General features: G+C 36.4%; 1 protein-coding gene across 2 annotated transcripts in view; it reads left to right on the top strand.

The window, feature by feature from the left end:
• LOC149816813 (CAAX amino terminal protease family protein) overlaps window positions 1-21,542 on the top strand; it is a 225,456-nt gene extending 203,914 nt beyond the window's left edge. Inside the window, exon 11 of one of the 2 annotated variants that reach the window (XM_089986587.1) lies at window positions 21,274-21,542. The gene's annotated coding sequence lies outside the window, so the exon portion shown is untranslated. The remainder of the gene's footprint in view (window positions 1-21,273) is intronic. The other variant, XM_089986586.1, reaches the window with a different exon arrangement.
• Window positions 21,543-22,130: the final 588 nt, after the last annotated feature.

The raw sequence follows: 22,130 nt of genomic DNA on the forward strand, positions 1-22,130 counted from the left end.
GGAGGGGATGGCACTGGGGTCACAGTCGCCCGCAGGGAGCCATCGGTGTTCGGGGAAGGCCGGACGCGAGGGCTGCTCGGGCTTGCTCCGGCGAATCGAGGGAGACGAGGGAGAGCGAGAGGGGAAGAGTGCAGAAAGATTGAGAGAGTAGGAGAGGGCTTTCGTATTTGAAACCCCCTTGCCTCGCTGTCTTTAGAAGGCGTGAGGGAGGCAGTGCCTCCATTGGGTCGGGTCTGGATCCAACCCGAATCCAAGTATATTTTTTTTATTTTTTTTTCGTGTTTTTACAAAGAGTGTCCTTGAGATCCCCGTTTTTGCCTTCATCTTCTTTAGTGGAGGATTCCTCAACGGAAGCCACCTTAGGCTTGAAAATCCCATTTAATTTTGGGCATGCGAGTTTGACTTGTCCCAGCGCATAACAATGATGACATATAATCATCTTCCTTCCTCCATTCCCTTGTTTTCCAAAATGAGGTGGCTTGTATGTTTTAACATGATTGTCGGGTTTAGATACGGCAATAACATCATCCATGCTTTTACTCATGCCATGTTGGGTCTCTTCTTGGGTAATTTCGGCAATGGCATCCTCTAATGGAGGAAGAGTGGATCTATGAAGGAGTGAGGATCTCACTTGTTCAAATTCGGGACAAAGCCCAAATAAAAATTGAAACAATCTATCTTGTTCCATTTGTTTTTGTCTAGGCTCAACATCCTTCATAGCCACCCATTTAGGCTCTAAAAGAGCCAATTCATCCCAAAAGGAATTCAGAGCACTATAGTAATCTTGGATGTGTTAAATTATGCAAATCAAATTTGTAATTTCGTATATATATTTTATATATATAAGGTAATACATATACATATATCATATATATGTATATGTATCTACCTATTATATATATAAAATATATATATTTTACTATCTTTAGTCTTAGGGGCAGTTTAGGCATTTTACACATTCTTTTTCGTGAATATGTTTTGTATTTTCCTTTTCTTTTTCTTTATTTCTTTTTCTTTTAATAAAGCACATTGTACTCACCTTGGGAGGGGCCCAACACACTAGTCGTTGGACCCCCTCCAACAGTCACATTTGTGACCGTTGGAGGGGCTCCAACGACTATGTGGAGCCCCTTCCAAGGTCTCCTAATGCCCTATAAATATGGGCACTACCCCTTGTATTCTTGAGAGGTTTTTTGGTTTATTGCCCAACCTTTTATTGTTTATGAATCTTATGTGCATTTGCACATTTGTGATTTTGTGTTTTGTGCTTTTGTGCACAAGTGTTCCAAGTGTTCTTGATGTGCGTATGTTCGCACATTTATTCTCAAGAATATCGTTATATCGATTATAGTATCTTGTTGAAGATACTTTTACATGGTATCAGAGCCTCGTTGAAGAAGAAGAGTTGCGATTCTCCTCCATTTGAGTACCTCGAAAAGTGTGCCCTCAAGCTTTTTGAGATTGAAGTAAATCATCTTCTTTGGGCAATATTTTAGAAGCTTCTTTTATTAAGAAAGACGCAAAAAATACTTGAGGTACGTATTGATTCTTGTCTTCTTTCCTCTCTAATGGGCGAAAAAGACTCTCATTTCTCTCTTGGGTTTAAGCTTAATGGCTCAAACTATCATGTTTGGGCCAGTAATATGGAAGCTCACATTAAAGGAAAGGGGCTTTGGGGTTATGTTCATGGATCAATACCGGAACCGGAACCCAAAATCACCATCATTGAAAAAGGGGATATTAAGATCCTTGAAGGGGATGAAAGGTAAAAGGCTCTTGAAGAATATTCTAAAAAACATGATGATTGGGAAATGAAGAACTTCAAGATTTTATCTTGGATTTTTTCATCCGTTGAGACCAAGATAAACGCCAACATCATCAAATTCAAAAAAGCTTCCGAAGCTTGGTTGTATCTTGAGAAAATGTACACCTCAAGAGACTTTTCTCACAAGTACTTTCTCCAAAAGAGGGCTTTGACCCTACAACAAAATGAAATGACCATTCGGGAGTACTTTGCCGAATTATCTTCTATTTGGGACGAGTTTGCCATCCTTGAACCAAAATGGAGTGGAGAAGCAATCGAATTAAGGCACAAACAACTTGAGGAAGACCGTTTCTTCAATTTTCTAAATGGACTTAGACCCGAATTTGAACAAGTTCGGTCCTCTCTTCTATCCGCCTTCACATCTCCTTCTCTTGAAGATGTTATCACCAAGTTAAGTGGTGAAGAAACCCGTATGGGGATTAGGAAGAATAATCCTAGTATTCTTGTCACATCTTCTACTCAAGAAGATTGTGAAATGGCTAATGTCGTGTCAAGACCGGGGAATAACGTGAAGACCTATAGACCTCATTTCAAGAACCAAGGTCAAGGAGGAAATGATCGGTATGGTAAAAGAGACTATAGCAAATTGAATTGCCACTTTTGTAAAGAACCTGGACATATCAAACCTATGTGTCCGAAATGGAAGAAATTAATTGCAACCGCTATGGCATCCCAAGCAGAGGAACGACCTTCATCATCAAGTGAGTCTTTTTCCCTTCAACAAGTCGTAGAGGCATTGCAACCTCTTCTCAAGGGAAGCATTTCCGGAGTCGCTATGTCATCTTCTTCCCCCGGTAAGACAACTTGGCTTTTAGATTCTAGGGCATCTTTTCACATGACCCCAAGTACTTGCTCTCTTTCAAATTTCTCTAAAAATTCTATTCCATCCTTTGTCTCAACCGCGGATGGAACTCCTCTTGAGATTAAAGGAATAGGCAATTTTGAAAAACAAGACTTCTTTGTTCAAAAAATTCGTCTTATTCCAAAACTTAACTTAAATCTTTTTTCTGTCTCCCAACTCTCGGACCATGGTTGCGATATAAAATTCTCTTCTAATAAGTGTTGGATACAGGATCGCCAGTCCGGGAGATTGATTGGGGAAGGCTCTAGAAGAGGAGACCTCTACTACGTTGATTTTCTTCAAGTTCCCAAGAGTCAATTTTGTAATGTTGTTCAAAACAAAGATATTCATGTATGGCATAAGAGATTGGGTCATCCCAATATTGTTAAAATCTCCTATTTGCTTTTTCTTAAACATCATTGTAAAAGTGATTTTTTTTGTAATGAATGTATTCTTGGGAAAATGAAATGTTTGCCTTTTCCTCAAAGATCCATGTTTACGACAAAACCATTTGAAATTGTCCATACTGATGTATGGGGTCCGGCTCCTGTGATGTCAAAGGGAGGATTTTCATACTATGTGATTTTTGTGGATGATTACACTAGGTTTTTTTGGATTTATTTTCTTAAACATAAACATGAAGTTTTTTCAACTTTTAAAAATTTTCATATGATGATTTTAAATCAATTTGATGGATGCCTAAAAATCCTTAGGTCCGACTCTGGAGGAGAATACCTCTCAAATGAATTAAAAAATTATCTTGAAAATTTTGGTATTCTTCACCAAAAATCTTGTCCGAAAACCCCCCAACAAAATGGGTTAGCCGAACGAAAGCATAGGCACATCATTGAAACAACTAGGACTTTACTCATTTCACCAAACATTCCAAAGAATCTATGGGCTGAGGCAGCCCTTACCTGTGTCTATCTCATAAACAGACTTCCATCAAAAAATTTAAGCAAAATTTCTCCCTTTGAAAAGTTATACGAAAAGGAACCTGATTATAGCGGGTTAAGGGTCTTTGGGAGTAAATGTTTTGTTCTTACTGATAAGAATGACAAACTTTCTCTTAAGGCCATTCCTTGTGCCTTTCTTGGCTATTCTGAAACCCAAAAGGGTTTCCGTTGTTATGATGTCAAAAGTGATAAACTATATGTTTCCAGAAATGTGATTTTTTTAGAAAATCTTAGTGGATTCGAACGTTGTGAATCTCATAATGAGAATGTGGATTATTCCTTTCTATTTGATTTATTGAATAAAGACGATGATACTAGTGATGATGAGTCAGATCAAAGTAACCAAATGATATTGAAACTGAGGAAAACATCCCCTTGCCCCCTTCATCACATCAACATATTGATGAAGGATTACCTAGAGACCCTATCACCTATACTCATAGAGATCGAAACAACTTTAGAAGTGCTCTTGAAAGATATGATAATGCTAGTCCAAGTGCTCCTCAGAGCGAAGTGATCCCTCGTAGAACCGAAAGAAGTAGAAAGACTCCTTTTAGGTTCATTTCCTATGACTGTTTTTCACCTAAATATAGGGCCTGTCTTAGTGCCATTCACTCTTATATAGAACCTAGAAATTTTGAAGAAACACGAAAGTGCCCTGATTGGATTAGTGCAATGGACAATGAACTTGAAGCCCTGAGAAAAGCTAAAACTTGGGAGTTTCAAAATCTTCCTAAAGGTAAGAAAACAATAGGGTGTAAATGGGTTTTTAAAGTAAAGACTAAAAGTGATGGATCCCTTGAAAGATATAAAGCTCGATTGGTTGCAAAAAGATATAGTCAAGAGTATGATATTAACTATAAAGAAACCTTTGCTCCTGTGGCTCGTATGGTCACTGTCCGATGTCTTATAACCGTTGCATCTATTAACAAGTGAAACATCTATCAAATGGATGTTAAAAATGTATTTTTAAATGGCGATTTAAACGAAGAAGTTTATATGGATGCTCCACCTGGAATGGAGACTCCCAAGGAAAAAGTGTTTTGTCTTCAAAAAATACTTTATGGTCTAAAACAAGCCCCCAATGCTTGGTATGATAGATTTAACTCTGTAATGATTGAAAATGGATTCTCCTCTTACTTTACTGACACTGCTCTATTTGTTAGAAAATCCAATGCAGGGATTGTGATTTTATTATTATATGTTGATGACATGCTCATCACTGGGAGTGATTCTAATGGGGTTAAGAGTATAAAATCTATCTTGAAAGATAAATTTGAAATGTCTGATTTGGGTTTTCTAACTTATTTTTTGGGGATTGAAGTAGCATACTCTCTTAGAGGATACTTTTTATCTCAAACTAAGCTTGCTTCTGAGATCATTGACAGGGCAGGTATTACAGATGAGAAGCTTTGTGAAACTCTTGCAATAGTAGGGGCAAAAATGGAAATTGATGATGGGGTTCCTCTTTCAGATCCTACACACCCTACAGACAACTTGTAGGATCATTGATGTATCTTAGTATTACCAGACCAGATATATCCCATGCAGTCCATACTGCAAGTCAGTTTCAACATGCGCCTACATCAGTTCACATGAGTGCCATCTTGCGAGTCATAAGATACATAAAGGGTACTCTAAATAAAGGAGTTTTTCTGTCTTCTTCTTTCGATTTAAAATTAATTGCTTATACTGACTCTGATTGGGGAGGTGACTCAAATAACCGTCACTCCACCACTGGTTTTTGTGTATTCTTAGGAGATTCACTAATTTCGTGAAGATGCAAGAAGCAACAAAAGGTGTCGCTCTCTTCAACTGAAACTGAATATCGTGCTATGTCAACTACTACTATGGAGATTGTTTGGATTCATCAACTGCTAGAAGACATGAGGATCACAATAGAAGGGCCCACCAAGCTTTGTTGCGACAACAAGAGTGCAATCTACATTGCGAAAAATCACACCTTTCATGAGCGGACTAAACACATCGAAATGGACTGTCACTATGTTCGTGAAGCATACCTCCGAGGAGTCATTGATCTTCCTTATGTCACGTCCGAATATCAGTTTGCAGATTTCTTTACTAAAGCCTTGTTCGCTCCGCGGTTCAACTTCCTTCTTGGCAAACTATCGGTCATCTTGCCCTAAGTTTGAGGGGGGGTGTTAAATTATGTAAATCAAATTTGTAATTTCGTATATATAAGGTAATACATATACATATATCATATATATGTATATGTATCTACCTATTATATATATAAAATATATATATTTTACTATCTTTAGTCTTAGGGGTAGTTTAGGCATTTTACACATTCTTTTTCGTGAATATGTTTTGTATTTTCCTTTTCTTTTTCTTTATTTCTTTTTCTTTTAATAAAGCACATTGTACTCACCTTGGGAGGGGCCCAACACACTAGTCGTTGGACCCCCTCCAACGGTCACATTTGTGACCATTGGAGGGGCTCCAACTATGTGGAGCCCCTTCCAAGGTCTCCTAATGCCCTATAAATATGGGCACTTCTCCTTGTATTCTTGAGAGGTTTTTGGGTTTATTGCCCAACCTTTTATTGTTTATGAATCTTATGAGTGCATTTGCACATTTGTGATTTTGTGTTTTGTGCACAAGTGTTCAAGTGTTCTTGATGTGCATATGTTCGCACATTTATTCTCAAGAATATCGTTATATCGATTATAGTATCTTGTTGAAGATACTTTTACAGGATGCTCATATCCTCTTGTTTGTAGTTCTAACTTTCTCTTACAAGATCTTTTTGGGTATGCATACCCTTCATGAAAAACCAAGCTTTATTGGCTCGGCAAATTTTTGCACTATTAGCACATGCCTTAAGTTCAACATTATTTATAAACCATGCTAGGATTTTTGCATGGTTGCTTTCCCAATCTTCCACTTGACGTTGGTGGTCATTGCTTTGAGGCGAGCATCTCCCTCAAAATTTTTTTCTTGACCTCCTTCCATCTTTGTGAGCTTAAGTTGAGGTTTCAGAATGATCCCCATTACATAACCCCAAAGCTTCTTTCCTTTGAGATTATTTTCCATTGCGGATGCCCACATCATGTAATTTTTTTCATTGAGCTTGAAACATAGGTCGATCTTGGTTTTCATTGCTTGAATAAGAGAGTATATAAAAGAAGTGGAGAGAGAGAGATAAGATTTCACCTTAGAAGAATCGGATGGCTCTGATACCATGTAATGACAACAACAACAACAACAACAACAACGCCTTCATCCCAAAACAATTGGGGTCGGCGATATGAACCAAAAAAAGAAAATCATTCTGGGTCTTCCACATGAATCCTTCTCCTCCAATCATTTATATCCAATGCCATGTCCTCGGTGAGGTTCAAAGCATTCATATCCTTTCTTATCATCTCCATCCAAGTCTTCCTAGGCCTACCCCGACCTCTTTAAACTAATATATTTTCCCATTTCTCCATCTTTCTAACTGGAGCATCATTAGGCCTTCGCCGAATATGTCCAAACCACCGTAAACGATTCTCTCTCATCTTATTTTCAATGGGTGCAACGCCTACCTTCCTACGTATCTCCTCGTTCTGAATCTTATCTTTTATTGTATTTTCACACATCCATCTAAGCATACGCATCTCAGCTACACTCATTTTTTGAATATAATGTCTCTTGGCAGCCCAACATTCTGTACTATATAGTAAAGCGAGCCTAATAGTCATCCTATAAAACTTTCTCTTCAACCGCAATGACATTCTACGATGGCACAACACTCCAGTTGCACTTTTCCATTTCATCCACCCAACCTTTATCCTATGATTTACATCTCCATCAATTTCTCTGTACTTTTGAATGATAGATCTCAAATATTTGAAACAATCATCCACCGGTGTTTCTTGCTCACCAAGCTTCACTACACTCCCATCACTACTTTGTTGCTTACGAAACCGACATTCCATATATTCTGTATTACTCTTCAACAACAACAACAACAACAACTACGCCTTCATCCCAAAACAATTGGGGTCAGCGATATGAACCAAAAAAAGAAATTCATTTTGGGTCTTCCACATGAATCCTTTTCCTCCAATCATTTCTATCCAACGCCATGTCCTCGGTGAGGTTCAAAGCATTCATATCCGTTCCTATCATCTCCATCCAAGTCTTCCTAGGCCTACCCCGACCTCTTTTAACTAATATATTTTCCCATTTCTCCAACCTTCTAACTGGAGCATCATTAGGCCTTCGCCGAATATGTCCAAACCACCGTAAACGATTCTCTCGCATCTTATTTTCAATGGGTGCAACACCTACCTTCTTACGTATCTCTTCGTTCTGAATCTTATCTTTTATTGTATTTCCACACATCCATCTAAGCATCCGCATCTCAGCTACACTCATTTTTTTAATATGATGTCTCTTGGCAGCCCAACATTCCGTACCATATAGTAAAGCGGGTCTAATAGTCGTCCTATAAAACTTTCCCTTCAACCGCAATGGCATTCTACGATCGCACAGCACTCCAGTAGCACTTTTCCATTTCATCCACCCAACCTTTATCCTATGATTTACATCTCCATCAATTTCTCCATACTTTTGAATGATGGATCCCAAATATTTGAAATAATCATTCACCGGTATATCTTGCTCACCAAGCTTCACTACACTCCCATCACTACTTCGTTGCTTACTAAACCGACATTCCATATATTCAGTCTTACTCTTACTCAACTTAAAACCTCTTGCTTCCAATGTCTGTCTCCATAATTCTAACTTAACATTAACCCCAGCTCTAGACTCATCAATCAAAACAATATACACCACGGCACATTTTCTTGAATTGATCTCGTAAACTCATCCATCACTATAGAAAATAGGAAAGGGCTTAAAGCTTGATGTAACCCAACCGTTATAAGAAAATTGGTTGTCACCCCTCCACAAGTACGGACATTGGTTACTACTACTTCATACATATCTTTAATGATACGATGGAATGTGATATGCGAAAATATAAGCACTCGTAATGTCCTACAATGGACAAACAAAAGAAACAATAGCCAAGTCCACTAAGGGACAACACATACATAAGCCTTGAGAAAGGAAAATATAGAAGCTTCTTTATTGAGAGAGTGAGAGAGAGCTCTCAAGCATATCTAAATACAAAGGGGGTCACACCCCTATTTATACAAGAAGAAAATGAGTGGAAGGGAGGCCAAGGCTATGTCACAGGGATTCGGCCGGGCAGGTGCGGCACCCGCGTCGACGCGGGTGCGGGTGCGGCACCCGGTGCAGTCAACCCGACCCTGGGTGCGTTCAGCACCCAGGGTCATTTTGGTCCATTTTTGGATTATTATTTTAAAAAAAAAAAATTGCCCTATGAAATGGGCTCAGGAATTTAAAAATCCCCCTTTTGGATGCTTGCAAACCTCTATAGTGAAAACCGATATAGAAATCCCACTCTATAGTGTTCGGTGTTTGTGAAAGTGATGTTTTACAACCTGTACATAATTCACTGTGTACTGCTTGTTTGGGGTTTTAAAGCCCCCTTCATATATTTCTTCTTTTTACTCAAGAAATACCATGGGTGACACTAAACAAAGTACAACATTTTCATTGACAAGAAATGCTTTAAAAAAAAAGAAACCCATGAAACGGACTAAAACCAAGGAGAAGCAAAAGAGAAAAAAAATAGTAGAGAAAACAAAGATGGAGAAGAAGAAAGAATGAACAAGTAGGAAATTGTACCAGCAAGTTTAGGAAGGGAGCGCCAGCTGCCATGGCCATTCTTCTTGATGTAATCGACCAAGATGTCGTCTTCTTTAGCCGTCCAGAGACCCTTTTTCAACCCTTGCTTTTCACAACATGGAGCTCTCTCTCTCTCTCTCTGACGAAGGAGAGCCAAAAGAGTGTTGTGTGATCGACTCCTTTAGCTATAAATACTCAAAAGTATTCCGTAGGATTCGAAAACCCCAATTGCTGCTCTTTCTTCCTCAGGAGTTAAAAAGATCACAAGCAGCACGAAAACAAAGGCGAGAAGGGTTCTCTTGGAGTTATAATATATATATATATATATAGATAGATAGATAGATAGATAAATAGAGAGAGAGAGAGAGAGCAATGGATGAAAGGTGACCCAGACTGGTTCAATGTTGCGCTCTGTGAGGCATGAATTAAATGAGTTGTACAGACTTCACATTCACCTCTCCAGCTCGATCATCGCGTCAGAGAGAGAGAGAGAGAGAGAGATTATTATCACTACTCTTATGAGTGCGAAGCGCTGGCCCCGCCACATTATTGCTCGTGGTTAGGCCCACTTTCAATTTCATGGTGTCAACGGGTTGGGTTGGGTTTGGTTCGGATTTAAGTGAAATCAAACTCAAACCCTATATGAGATAATGGTACCGGGTTATGGACTTGAGTCTAATGGAATCCATCATAAGAAACCATACCAGGATCCTGGATTAGAGTCTAATTGAACTCCTCATAAGAGAAACCATACCCGAACCTTATAAGGTTACATAAATCAGATCCAAACCATACTTGCTAAAATAATATTTTTTATCATTTTTACATTGAAAATAACTAACTTAATTGGAACTCGGGCCGAGCCATATGAAATTTCACAAACTTAACACTCTTAGGCATAAAAAAGAAATGGTTGGTTAAGGAAAAACCACGACAAGACCCATTTTTGCTTATCACAAAAATCATGTTTATTTTATCATAAGAATTTAATGAAAAGAACCCCGGGACCCCCCTTTTATATATATATATATATATATTTTGCCGCACCCCCGCACCCAAGGTTTTTGAAAGTGTTGCATCCCTGCACCTACACCTGCACCTGCACCCATGTGACATAGCCACAAGGCCTCAAAAGGTGAGCCAAAAAGGGGGCTCCCATGGAGTCGTTGGGGGCCCCAAGGACTCTATGGTGGGGCCCCTTTAAGTGGCTTAAAGGAAAAATAAAATAAAATAAAATAAAATGAATGCAAGAAATAAAAAAGGAGAAAAACAAGTACCCCTATCAGGTATTATGGTGTATATATATATATATATATATATATTTTAACAAGACTACCACTCAATTGTTAACAAAACCACAAACAACAAAAATAAGATAACTATGAATGGTAATATGATTTTAAACCATTTACTAACAAATTATGAATATTAAGTCTTATTGAGGCCAGCATTACTCATCTAAGAAAAGGTCTTATGTAGGGTTGTCAATGAATCCGATTTAAAGCTGGATATTTGACTGCTTTGGATCCATAATCTCAGTCTTAGCTCAAAATAGGAATATCTGAATGAAAAATGTTTGGTCCTGTTTTCAAACCATGTCAAGTCTGGGTTTGGATATGACAAAGCATTAAGAACTTTGGTTGGATAAGCCAACCTGATAAAAGAATGACCTGGAATATGAATGAATAATCGAACGAGCACATTAAAAAATTAAAGGGGACCGGTAGGATTGATCCCCACCTTCCTGTCAGGAGAAGCATTAATATCCACTGAACCAACTATTTTCTGGTAATGATGTTAAAAAAATTGTGTATACTTTCTACCAAGGTTGTAAGTATTGTATTGTTACTTGTATCGCCCAAATTAACACGGTATCGTATTGTAAATTTTTAATAATTTTTTTTCAAAAAATCCAAAAAAATCAAGAAAAATAGAAAAAATTCTAAAAAAAACATAACACATGAAACAATGATGAATTGCACAAAATACAACCATAGTCACATTTATGCCTCTATGAGCTACATAAGACATCATCAAACATCAACTAATATAGAATCATCCATAATATTGCATGCATATCTCACAAGAACAATGCCACAAGACTCATACTTTCATGTTACATAAACATAAACAAAATAACTAAATTTATAAAATACAATTATATTGTACCTTATTGTATGATACGATATGATATAGGTATTAAAATGTAACATATATATAATAATAATATTATTATAATATTATTATTATTATAATAATATTATTATTATATTATATTATTGTTTCTACAAAACCTCTTGAGCTAATATATTCAAATATTTGGGGACCCGCACCAGTTATTTCTAAAGGCGGTTATGCATATTATGTCATCTTTGTTGATGATTTTTCTAGACATACCTGGATTTATTTTCTTAAACAAATCCAAAGTTTTTGCTCACTTTCAAATCTTTCATAAAGTGGTCACAAACAAATTTCAAAATAATATTTCCATCTTTCGCACCGATTCAGGGGGAGAATTTATGTCTTGAGAATTTAAAAATTATCTTAATTCATATGGCATTATTCATCAACGATCTTGCCCAAACACCTCTCAACAAAATGGTCTTGCGAAACTCAAACATTGCCACATTATGGAAACTACTCGGACTTTGCTAATAGTTGTAATGAGATATGCGGAACTACAAAGAGTGCTATAAGCACTTGCAATGTCCTACAATGGACAAACAAAAGATACAATAGCAAGTCCACAAAGGGACAACACATACACAGGGCAAAAATATAAGTCTCTTTATTGAAAGAGAGAGCTCTCAAGCATGATAAAAATACAAAGGGGTTCACCCTTATTTATTCAAAAGAAAAGAGAGGAAGAGAAGCCACTTGGCCTCAAAAGGAGAGCCATAAAAGGGGGCTCCCATGGAGTTGTTGGGTGCCCCCAATGACTCTATGGTGGGGCCTTTTAGGTGGCTTAAAGAAATTAAAAAATAAAAATAAAATAATTACAAAAAATAAAAAAGGAAGAAAAACAAGTACCCCTATCGAGTACTGTGTGAAATGACCATAATACCCCTAACAGGTATTATGGTGTATTTGAAGAAATATATATATATATATATATATATATATATATATATATATATATATATATATATATATATATATATATATATATTAACACCCCCCTCAAACTCTACGGGAAGATGACGGAAAGTTTGCCAAAGAAGAAACATGAAGCGAGGAGCGGAAAGACCTTTAGTAAAGAACTCCCCCAGCTGATATTCTGAAATGACATATGGAAGAATAATTGTTCCTCGTAAAAATTTATCCCAAACATAATGACAGTCCATCTCGATATGTTTGGTGTGCTCATGGAAGGTGTGATTTTGCTTACACTATATATGGCACTCTTGTTGTCACAGCATAACTTTGAAGCTCCAGCAATATCAACCCCCATGTCTTTGAGAAGACTGTGAAGCCAAACTAGTTTCATTGTTGTAGTTGTCATAGCCCGATATTCAACTTCAGTAGAAGATAGCTAGACTTTCTGTTGCTTCTTGCATCTCCTGGCAATTAATGAATCTCTTAGAAATACACAAAAAACGGTAGTTGAGATTCTATCATTAGGGTTACCTCCCCAATCTGTATCAGTATAAGCAAGAAGGTTTAATGAAGAAGATGAGGATAAAAATAACCCTTTATTTATAGTGTTTTTTATGTATCGGATGACCCGAAGTATGACGCTCATATGCACAGTTGTAGGAGCATGTTGAAATTGGCTTGCGGAGTGAACCACATGAGTGATGTCTGGTCTGGTGATGGTTAGGTAAGTGAGAGATCTAATGAGTTGTCTGTAGGGTGTGAGATCTTCCAGAATAACCCCTTCCTCCAACCTTAATTTGGCATTAATAACCTCTGAAGTCTCTACCTTTTTATCATCTGAAATGCCAGACTTAGTACATATATCTGCAACAAGCTTCATCTGTGACAAAATATATTCTCTAGGAGAATATGCAACTTCAATACCACGAAAATATCTAAGGAAGCCTAAATAAGACATGTCAAAATTATTTTTCAACATTGTTTTAACATCAACAATACTATTTTGATCATTTTCAGTGATAATCATGCCTTCAACATAAAGCAATAAGATAACGATGCTAGTACCTGCACTTTTAACAAAGAGAGCAGTGTCAGTATAACAGGAGTGAAATCCTAATTTAACCATGATATCACTAAAACGATCATACCAAGCCTTAGGGGCTTGTTTAAGACCATATAAGGCTTTTAAGAGTTTCCTTGTCCAATATTAATTCTAGGTGATGGATCCATATATACTTCTTCATTTAAATTTTTATTTAGAAAAACATTTTTCATGTCGAGTTGATATATAGGCCATTTTTTTGTTGATGCGACAGTTATTAGAGTTCTGACACTAGTCATTCAGGCTACAAGAGCGAATGTTTCTTCATAGTCGATTCCATATTTTTATGAATATCTCTTTGCTACTAACCTGGCTTTATATCTTTCTAAGGATCCATCGCTTTTAGTTTTAACTTTAAAGACCCAACGACATCCAATAGGTTTTTTATGCGGAGGGAGTTTTACTATTTCTCAAGTATTAGCCTTTTTTAGCGCATCTAATTCTATTTTCATTACTTCAACCCAATGTGGTAGAGTTTTAACTTGATTATAGTGAGTGGGTTCATAATATGAATGTAAGGTTATCAAACATGCTCGATAATTGGGTGCTAAAGACTCATAATATACAAACCTATTAGGGGTATTGATTCTCTAGAAGTGTGCCGAATGGGGGGCTCTTCTGAAGATTTGGAAATTTTAGAGTATTTTTTTTAGGCACTAATGGGCCTTCCTTGATCTCTCCGGGTGTAAACATTAATATTTTCATTACTAGCACCATCACTTGATGGTGACACATCACAAGTGTCTTATATGCTTTTAAGATGATTCATAGAGTCATCATTTATGTCATCAATAAGATCATGTAAAAATATATAATCACTTTCATTTGATTTTTCCATTTTGTCAAAACCATTCTCATCTTCTAAGAAAGTTACATCTTTTGAAACATATAACTTTTCATTTTCGAAATCAAAACACCTATAGCCTTTTTTATTTTTCCCATAACCTAGAAAAACGCATTCAATTGCCTTTGGAGACAACTTATCTCTCTTATGCAAGAGAACGAAGCATTTACAACCAAAAATACGAAGACAATTGAAATCCGGAGAGAATTTAAAAAAAAAATCATAGGGAGAGACATTTTTTAATTTTAAGGAAGGCATTATATTGATTGGGTATGTTGAGGTTAAGACGGCTTCGGCCCAAAAAAAATTTAGAATATTTCTAGAGACAAGCAATGTTCTAGTGGTTTCTATGATATGCTTATGCTTTCTTTCCTCTAGTCCGTTTTGTTGTGGGGTTTTAGGACATGATTTTTGGTGACAAATTCCATTTTGAGTTAAATAATTTTGCAATTCATTAGATAAGTATTCATCACCGGAATCGGTTCTGAAAGTAGATATATTACTTTGAAATTGATTTTGAATTTTCATATGAATTTCTTTAAAGAAGGAAAATACTTCCGATTTGTGACTAAGAAAATAGATCCAAACATATCGAGTAAATTCATCGATGAAAGTGACATAGTAGGAGTAACCCCCTTTAGACATGACCAGAGATGGTCCTCAAACATCCGAGTGCACCAATTCAAAAGGTCTTGAAGAGAGAAAAGTTCTAGTTGAAAAAGGAATAGACTTCATTTTTCCAAAAATACAATCTTTGCAATTAATATCTTTTTCCTTACAAAATTTGTTTCCAAACGAAAAAAAATACATTTTTGAATAGCTTGGATGACCAAGCCTTTTATGCCAAGTTTCAATATTTTTTTCTTGAACATAAGAACATAAATAGTTTCTAGGAAGGTTTAAATAATCCATATAGTAGAGGTCCCCCTTTCTATGGCCTTGCCCAATCCGCTTCCCCGGACTGGAGATCCTGCACAAAGAAACCATTAGATGAGAAAGATATTTTACATCCATGGTCGACAATTTGAGAGACCGAAAAAAGGTTTAAATTTAGTTTTGGGACAACTCTAACTTTTGGAACAAAAAGATTTTGAGAATTTTTTGAGTTTAGAGTTCCAATACTAGAGATTTTCAAAAAAGTTTCATCGACCGTAGAAACACAAGAGCCTTTTGAATTGGTGCAAATATCAACTAAGGCATTTTCATGAGGAGTCATATGAAAAGATGCTCAGGAGTCTAAGATCCAAGAATACGTACCGGGTGATGATGTAGACGCAATGGTCACACCCGATGTGGAGGAAGTAGCTTTAAGGATTTGTTGAAGAGCCATGGATATTTGACCAAGAGTCTCTTTGAGATCTCCTTGAGCTTTGGGCAAGCGGGTTTAATGTGACCCGGCTCATAGCAATGATGACAAACAATCATTTTTCTTCCTCCATTGTAGTTTCTTTGTTTACCCAAGTGAGGAGGTTTATAGGTTTTTACATTGTTGCCGGGTTTGGATACGACATCAACATTCTTACTCATGCCAAGCCTTGTTTATTCTTGAGTGATTTCGACAATGGCATCCTCTATTGGGGGAAAGATAGATCTATGGAGAAGTGATGACCTCACTTGCTCAAATTCGGGACTTAACCCAAATAAAAATTAGAACAATCGAACTTGTTTCATTTGCTTTTGTCTTAATTCAACATCTTCCATAGCAACTCATTTTGGCTTTAAAAGAGTCAACTCATCCCATATGGATTTAAAACACTATAATAATCTTGAATACTTGAATCACCTTGTTTGGTGGTTCTAATTTTTTCTTGCAAGAAATATGCTCTTGCAAGATCCTTTTGCGTATACATACCCTTCATAAAAAACCAAGCCTCATTGGCTCGGAGAAATTTAGCTATATTAGCACATACCTTGAGTTCGACATTGTTCATGATCCAAGCAAGGATTTTTGAGTGATTGTTTTCCCAATCTTCAACTTTTTTTTATGATTTTCAATGGCTTTGAGGCGAGCATCTCCTTCAAAAGCCTTTACTTGACCACCTTCGATCTTTGTGAACTCCAATCTAGGTTCCGGAATGAAACCCATAACATACCCCCAAAGTTTCTTACCTTTGAGGTTGTTCTCCATAGCCGAAGCCCACATCATGTAGTTCTTTCCATTGAGTTTGAAGGATAGGTCGCTTTTTGCTTCCATAATGCCACCAAGAAGTGAGAAACGGGAGACAATAGATGAGAAATATATTTACCACACTTTTTCCCCTAAGAACCGAGTGGTTCTGATACCATGTAATGAGATATGCGAAATTACAAAGTGCTATAAGCACTTGCAATGTCCTACAATGGACAACAAAAGAGACAATAGCCAAGTCCATAAAGGGACAACACATACACAAGCCTTGAGATAGGCAAAAATATAAGTCTCTTTATTGAAAGAGAGAGAGAGCTCTCAAGCATGATAAAAATACAAAGGGTTTCACCCTTATTTATACAAAAGAAAAGAGAGGAATAGAGGCCACATGGCCTCAAAAGGAGAGCCACAAAAAGAGGCTCCCATGGAGTCGTTGGGAGCCCCCAACGGTCACAATTGTGACAGTTGGGGGCCCCAACGACTCTATGGTGGGGCAATTGTGACCGTTGGGGACTCCCAACGACTCTATGGTGGGGCCCCTTAGGTGGCTTAAAGAAATTAAAAATTAAAAAATAAAATAATTACAAAAAATAAAAAAGGAAGAAAAACAAGTACCCTTATCGGGTATTATGGTGTATTTGAAGAAATATATATATATATATATATATATATATATATATATATATATATATATATATATATATACATATATTTTAACAATAACAAGTCAAGTGCCAAAAAGGTTTTGGGCTAAAGCAGAATTAACTCACTTATCTTATCAATAGAATGTCATCTTCTTCTTTAGAAAATATATCTCCAATTCAAAAACTCTATGATTTAGCTTCAGACTACTTCAGATTAAGAGTGTTTGGTTGCAAATGTTTTGTATTTACAAACAAGAACGATAAATTCTCCCCTCGAGCAATCCCATGTACCTGTTTAGGATATGCTGAAAATAAAAAATGGTACAAATGCTATGATCTTCAAAATGGTAAATTGTATGTGTCAAGAAATGTGACTTTTCTCGAAAAAGAAAATTTCTTTGAAAGTGAAAATTCCAAAGATATTACTGAATATTCTTTTTTAATTGATTTATCTTCAAAATCCAATGAAGAGGATTTTGAATATAACTTTGACAATTATCAAAGTCCTACTATCTCTGAAAATGATAGTGAAGACCAAACCAGTAGGGATGTTGGTTTACAGTATTCAAGACGAAGAATTGGAGAGCAACACCCTCCATGTGCGTTAGAAAGATTTTTTGAAGCTCCTCTTCGTAGGACTTCTAGAATTTCCAGACCTCCCAGAAAATTTGTCTCTTATGAATCTTTTTCACCCTCGTATAGGGCAGCCCTTGCATTAATTCAATCCTATGTTGAACCTTTCTCATACTTGGAAGCCAAAAATCATGTAGAATGGATTGAAGCTATGAAAACTGAATTAGATCGTTAGAGAAGGCCAACACTTGGTCCATTCAAGACTTGCCACTTGGAAAGAAACCTATAGGTTGTAGATGAGTCTACAAAGTCATAGAAAGATATAAGGCCCGACTTGTGGCTAAAGGCTATGCTCAAGAGTATGACATTGACTACGAAGAAACCTTTGCTCTTGTTGCCTGAATGATCATTGTTCGAACTTTAATTGCTTTAAGCCTCTATAAAAAAAATGGCTTATATTTCAAATAGACATCAAAAATGTCATTTTAAATGGGAGTCTTGCTGAAGAATTTTACATGGAAGCTCCGCCTGGTTTTTTCCTAAGGGTAAAATTCTTCGTCTTGAGAAAGCCCTTTATGGCCTTAAGCAGGCACCAAAAGCCTGGTATGACAAATTTAGTTATGTTATGACTGATATTGGATTTCGTTCTTATTTGACTGACACTGTCTTGTTTATTAAGCAATCTAATGCAGGTATTATCATTCTTCTTCTTTATGTGGATGATATGATCATCACTAGAGGTGACAAACAGGGAGTAGCCAATATCAAAACTCTTCTTAAAACTTATTTTGAAATGTCTGACCTAGGACTTTTACGATATTTCCTAGGAATAGAAATTGCTTATTCCTCTCGTGGGTACTTAATATCTCAATCTAAATTCGCTTTTGATATTGTTTGCAGGTCTGACATTACCGATGATAAGAAAGTTGACACTCCAGAAGTAGTAAATGTTAAAATGAAAATTGATGATGGAGAACGGCTAGAGGATCCCATTTCGTTTAGACAACTTGTTAGAGCACTTTCCTACCTTTCTATCACTCGACCAGACATTGCACATGTTGTTCACAAAACTAGCCAGTTTCAGCATGCTTCTACCTCCGTTCACATGGGAGCAATTTTACGTAGTATTAGATATTTAAAGAGTTCTCTCTCACGCAGACTCTTCTTGTCTGCATCATTATCTTTAGATTTAATTGCTTATACTGATGCTGACTGGGGAAGTGATCCTAATAATAGGTACTCAATCACTGGTTTCTGTGTGTTTTTAGGTGAATCTCTAGTATCGTGGAGGTGCAAAAAGCAACATAAGGTTTATTTTTCCTTCACTGAAGCTAAATATAGAGCTATGGCAACCACTACAATGAAAGTTGTTTGGCTCAGGCAATTGCTCGCTTATATGGGAGCTGAAGCAATACAAGCCTCACGAATGTGTTGTGACAACAAGAGTGCAATCTACATCGCAAACAATCGGACTTTCCATGAATGCACCAAACACATTGAAATGGATTGTCACTACGTCAGAGAGGAATACTTGCATGGCACCATTGATTTGCCATATGTTACATTAGAATACCAATTAACAGATTTCTTCACCAAACCTCTCGCAGCTCCCAGATTTCACTTCCTTTTAGACAAACTTTCGCTCATTGTACCATAAGTTTGAGGGGGAGTGTTAAAATGTAACATATATATATATATATATATATATTTTCTATTTTATTTTTATTTTTATTTTTATTTTTATGTATTTTATATTATCTAGTTCATATGGAACTAGATAATATAGTTTGGTTAAGATTCAACCGGAACTTAACCAAACATCTAGTCGTTGGAACTAGTCCAACAACTAGATTTCTAGTCGTTGGACTAGTCCAACGACTAGAAGGGAGAGCTCCTTATGAGCTCTCCCTCTTGCTCTTGTATAAATAGGGGTGCATCCCTTATAAAACTTACTTCTTCAAATGCTTTTTAAGCATTTGTCTACTTCAATTGTTGCATTATTTATTTGTGGTTTTTCGCTTTTACCCTTTTATGGGTCTTGCTTAAAGTGTCTTTTAGACACTTCCTTTTGAGTGTTCCGAGTGCATTCGTGGAAGATCACCATTTCATTACTTCAAGTACGATATGCACCCATATCGAGATATGGGTGTGTATTGTATCGTTTTCCCCTAAAGTAACGATATGTATAGTATGATATGGTGTGATACTTACAATGCAGCTTTCTACCGATGTCACAGGTATATGAGAAAAGAACATAGGACAAATTATTCTCATATGTAAACAAGGACATAGCAATCCAAACTTGGACCCAAGCGTGACTACTGTTGGTCATTCAGGTTCGGCCCAACTGGGCCTTGATCTGACCTGTTGACAGCTCCGCCTTTAATAGATACGTACTTTTTCTTGTAGAAATGTCTGTTTATATCCAACCCCTTTTTTACTTTAGATACGCCTGAATAAAAAGCTTTTTCTTCTACTAGATCGAGTGTTAACACAGAATTATACAGATTCAATTTTTGTTTTGGGTTCTTTAAGTTATTAGACCCATATTGAATTTGTGGATTTAGGTCTTTGAAGTCTTCATTGTAAAGTTCATACCAGTGCAAAAACACGCATATTTTTGTATGTTTAATTCTCCTTTTGTTAATATTCTTAACATACCCATTGATAGCTGCTTCTTAGATGTATGTATTTTTTTTAAATTGACAATTTGTTTCTTATGAGGCTTTGCAATGTGTAAAACACAGTAGGGAAACCTTTGACAAGTAATAATTGCTGGTTTTATGTGTTCTCTTTTGGTAAAACTTCTCATCAATGCCTTTCAGAATAAAAAACTCATTAATGAAAAAAAGCCGTCTATGACCATACATTGTATGTGTACATATGTTCTAGCTTTTTTACTTGAAATGCAAGTTTAGAATATTTGTCTAGCGTTCTCAAGCACAAGACCAATTAATAACTTGCATAAAGTGCTTTAACATTTTTCTTTTGTTCTCAAGAACAAGATCAATATAATGACTTGCACAAAGTGTTTTAACATTTTTCTTTTTTTATATGGTCTAAAGTAATGACAGCTTGCACCGTGTTGTCTTCTCCCACTCCAACTTATAATTTGTTGTAGCATCAAAGGCATCAACTAGTTTTGGTACATTAACAAGGCCATTTATTGAATTCCAATTTGTTGTGTCCCTTCAATCAATTGGCATTATTATGAAACCAACATCTACTAATTATTGCTTAAAATTCTTTATCAGGTTTTCAATATTGTCTACCTCTTCAATATCCATGTTTGCATCTCATATATTAATGGTAGTTTTGAATCCTTTTATGGGCAAAAGATAAGTCATATTGGCTATATGACAAACTACTGCATCCATTAAATGGTACGTCATTTTAAAGCACGAACCTTTCAAGAGGAGGGCATAGACAACTCTTTTTGTTTATTTCATAGTGCATTCAATGTGTATTTTTATTTATGACTTTCTAGCTCATTTTCACTACCGGTAGATCCTTTGTTTGTAACAAATGCAGCGTTTTGTACCAGGAGTAAAAAGATTTCCATCAGCTGGTATTGAACGTGTCATGAATGAGTGGTTCTGGTCTTGAACAATGTGCTATGTACACCCAACTTCATCCGTCACTTTTTCAAGAGAAACTGTTATGTAGTTTTTATAGTTTATTTCTGTGCAAATATTATTTCACTTCATGTGCTTCTCATGGTGCATTTTTACATTTTGGAACACTGTAAAATCAAGATGCAATTTCAATCAATATGTTACAAAATATAATTGCATACAAAAGTACTATTTCTGCTTTACTTTAACATGTTACCTGGACAAAAACGTTATCAAAGATTGAGGTGACCTGGTCCCTTCACGAAGAGTGTTATTTTACCAAAATCTATCCTCGTTGTGCCCGAAAACTATTTAAGCTTGCACCTTCGTCCAAATGGTAACAGTAAATCAATGAATTTTACCCTCTGACCTAAAGAAAACAACTCCACTGAACGATGCCATTTTGATGGATGCTGCCAGCGAATGGCTTGCGCTTGCACTTGCGCGTGCATGCGCACATGTTTAGAAATGTAGATATTACAACATAAAATACAAGTCCACATTCCATAAAAAGCTGATGGGAACACACACGATGAAAACATGTTAAATGAGTTTTTTCAAGTTTTAAGGTGTATTTTATGTAATTTTTGGCCACAGATGTGTTCGTCATGGTGGAATTACTGGTAATTGGAACCTAGGTCATGCTTTTTTGGTCAAACAAAATTAATATTTGGAGCCTTGAAATTTTATGAAGATTTTGGACTGTTGATTTTTCAAACATTGTGAAAACCTACCTGTATTGGAATTAAACACTCCAAGAGCTGATTTTATTAT

The sequence above is a fragment of the Nuphar pumila genome, chromosome 14 (genome assembly GCF_984573655.1).
Source record: "Nuphar pumila chromosome 14, dmNupPumi1.hap1.1, whole genome shotgun sequence".
NCBI classification, from domain to species: domain Eukaryota; kingdom Viridiplantae; phylum Streptophyta; class Magnoliopsida; order Nymphaeales; family Nymphaeaceae; genus Nuphar; species Nuphar pumila.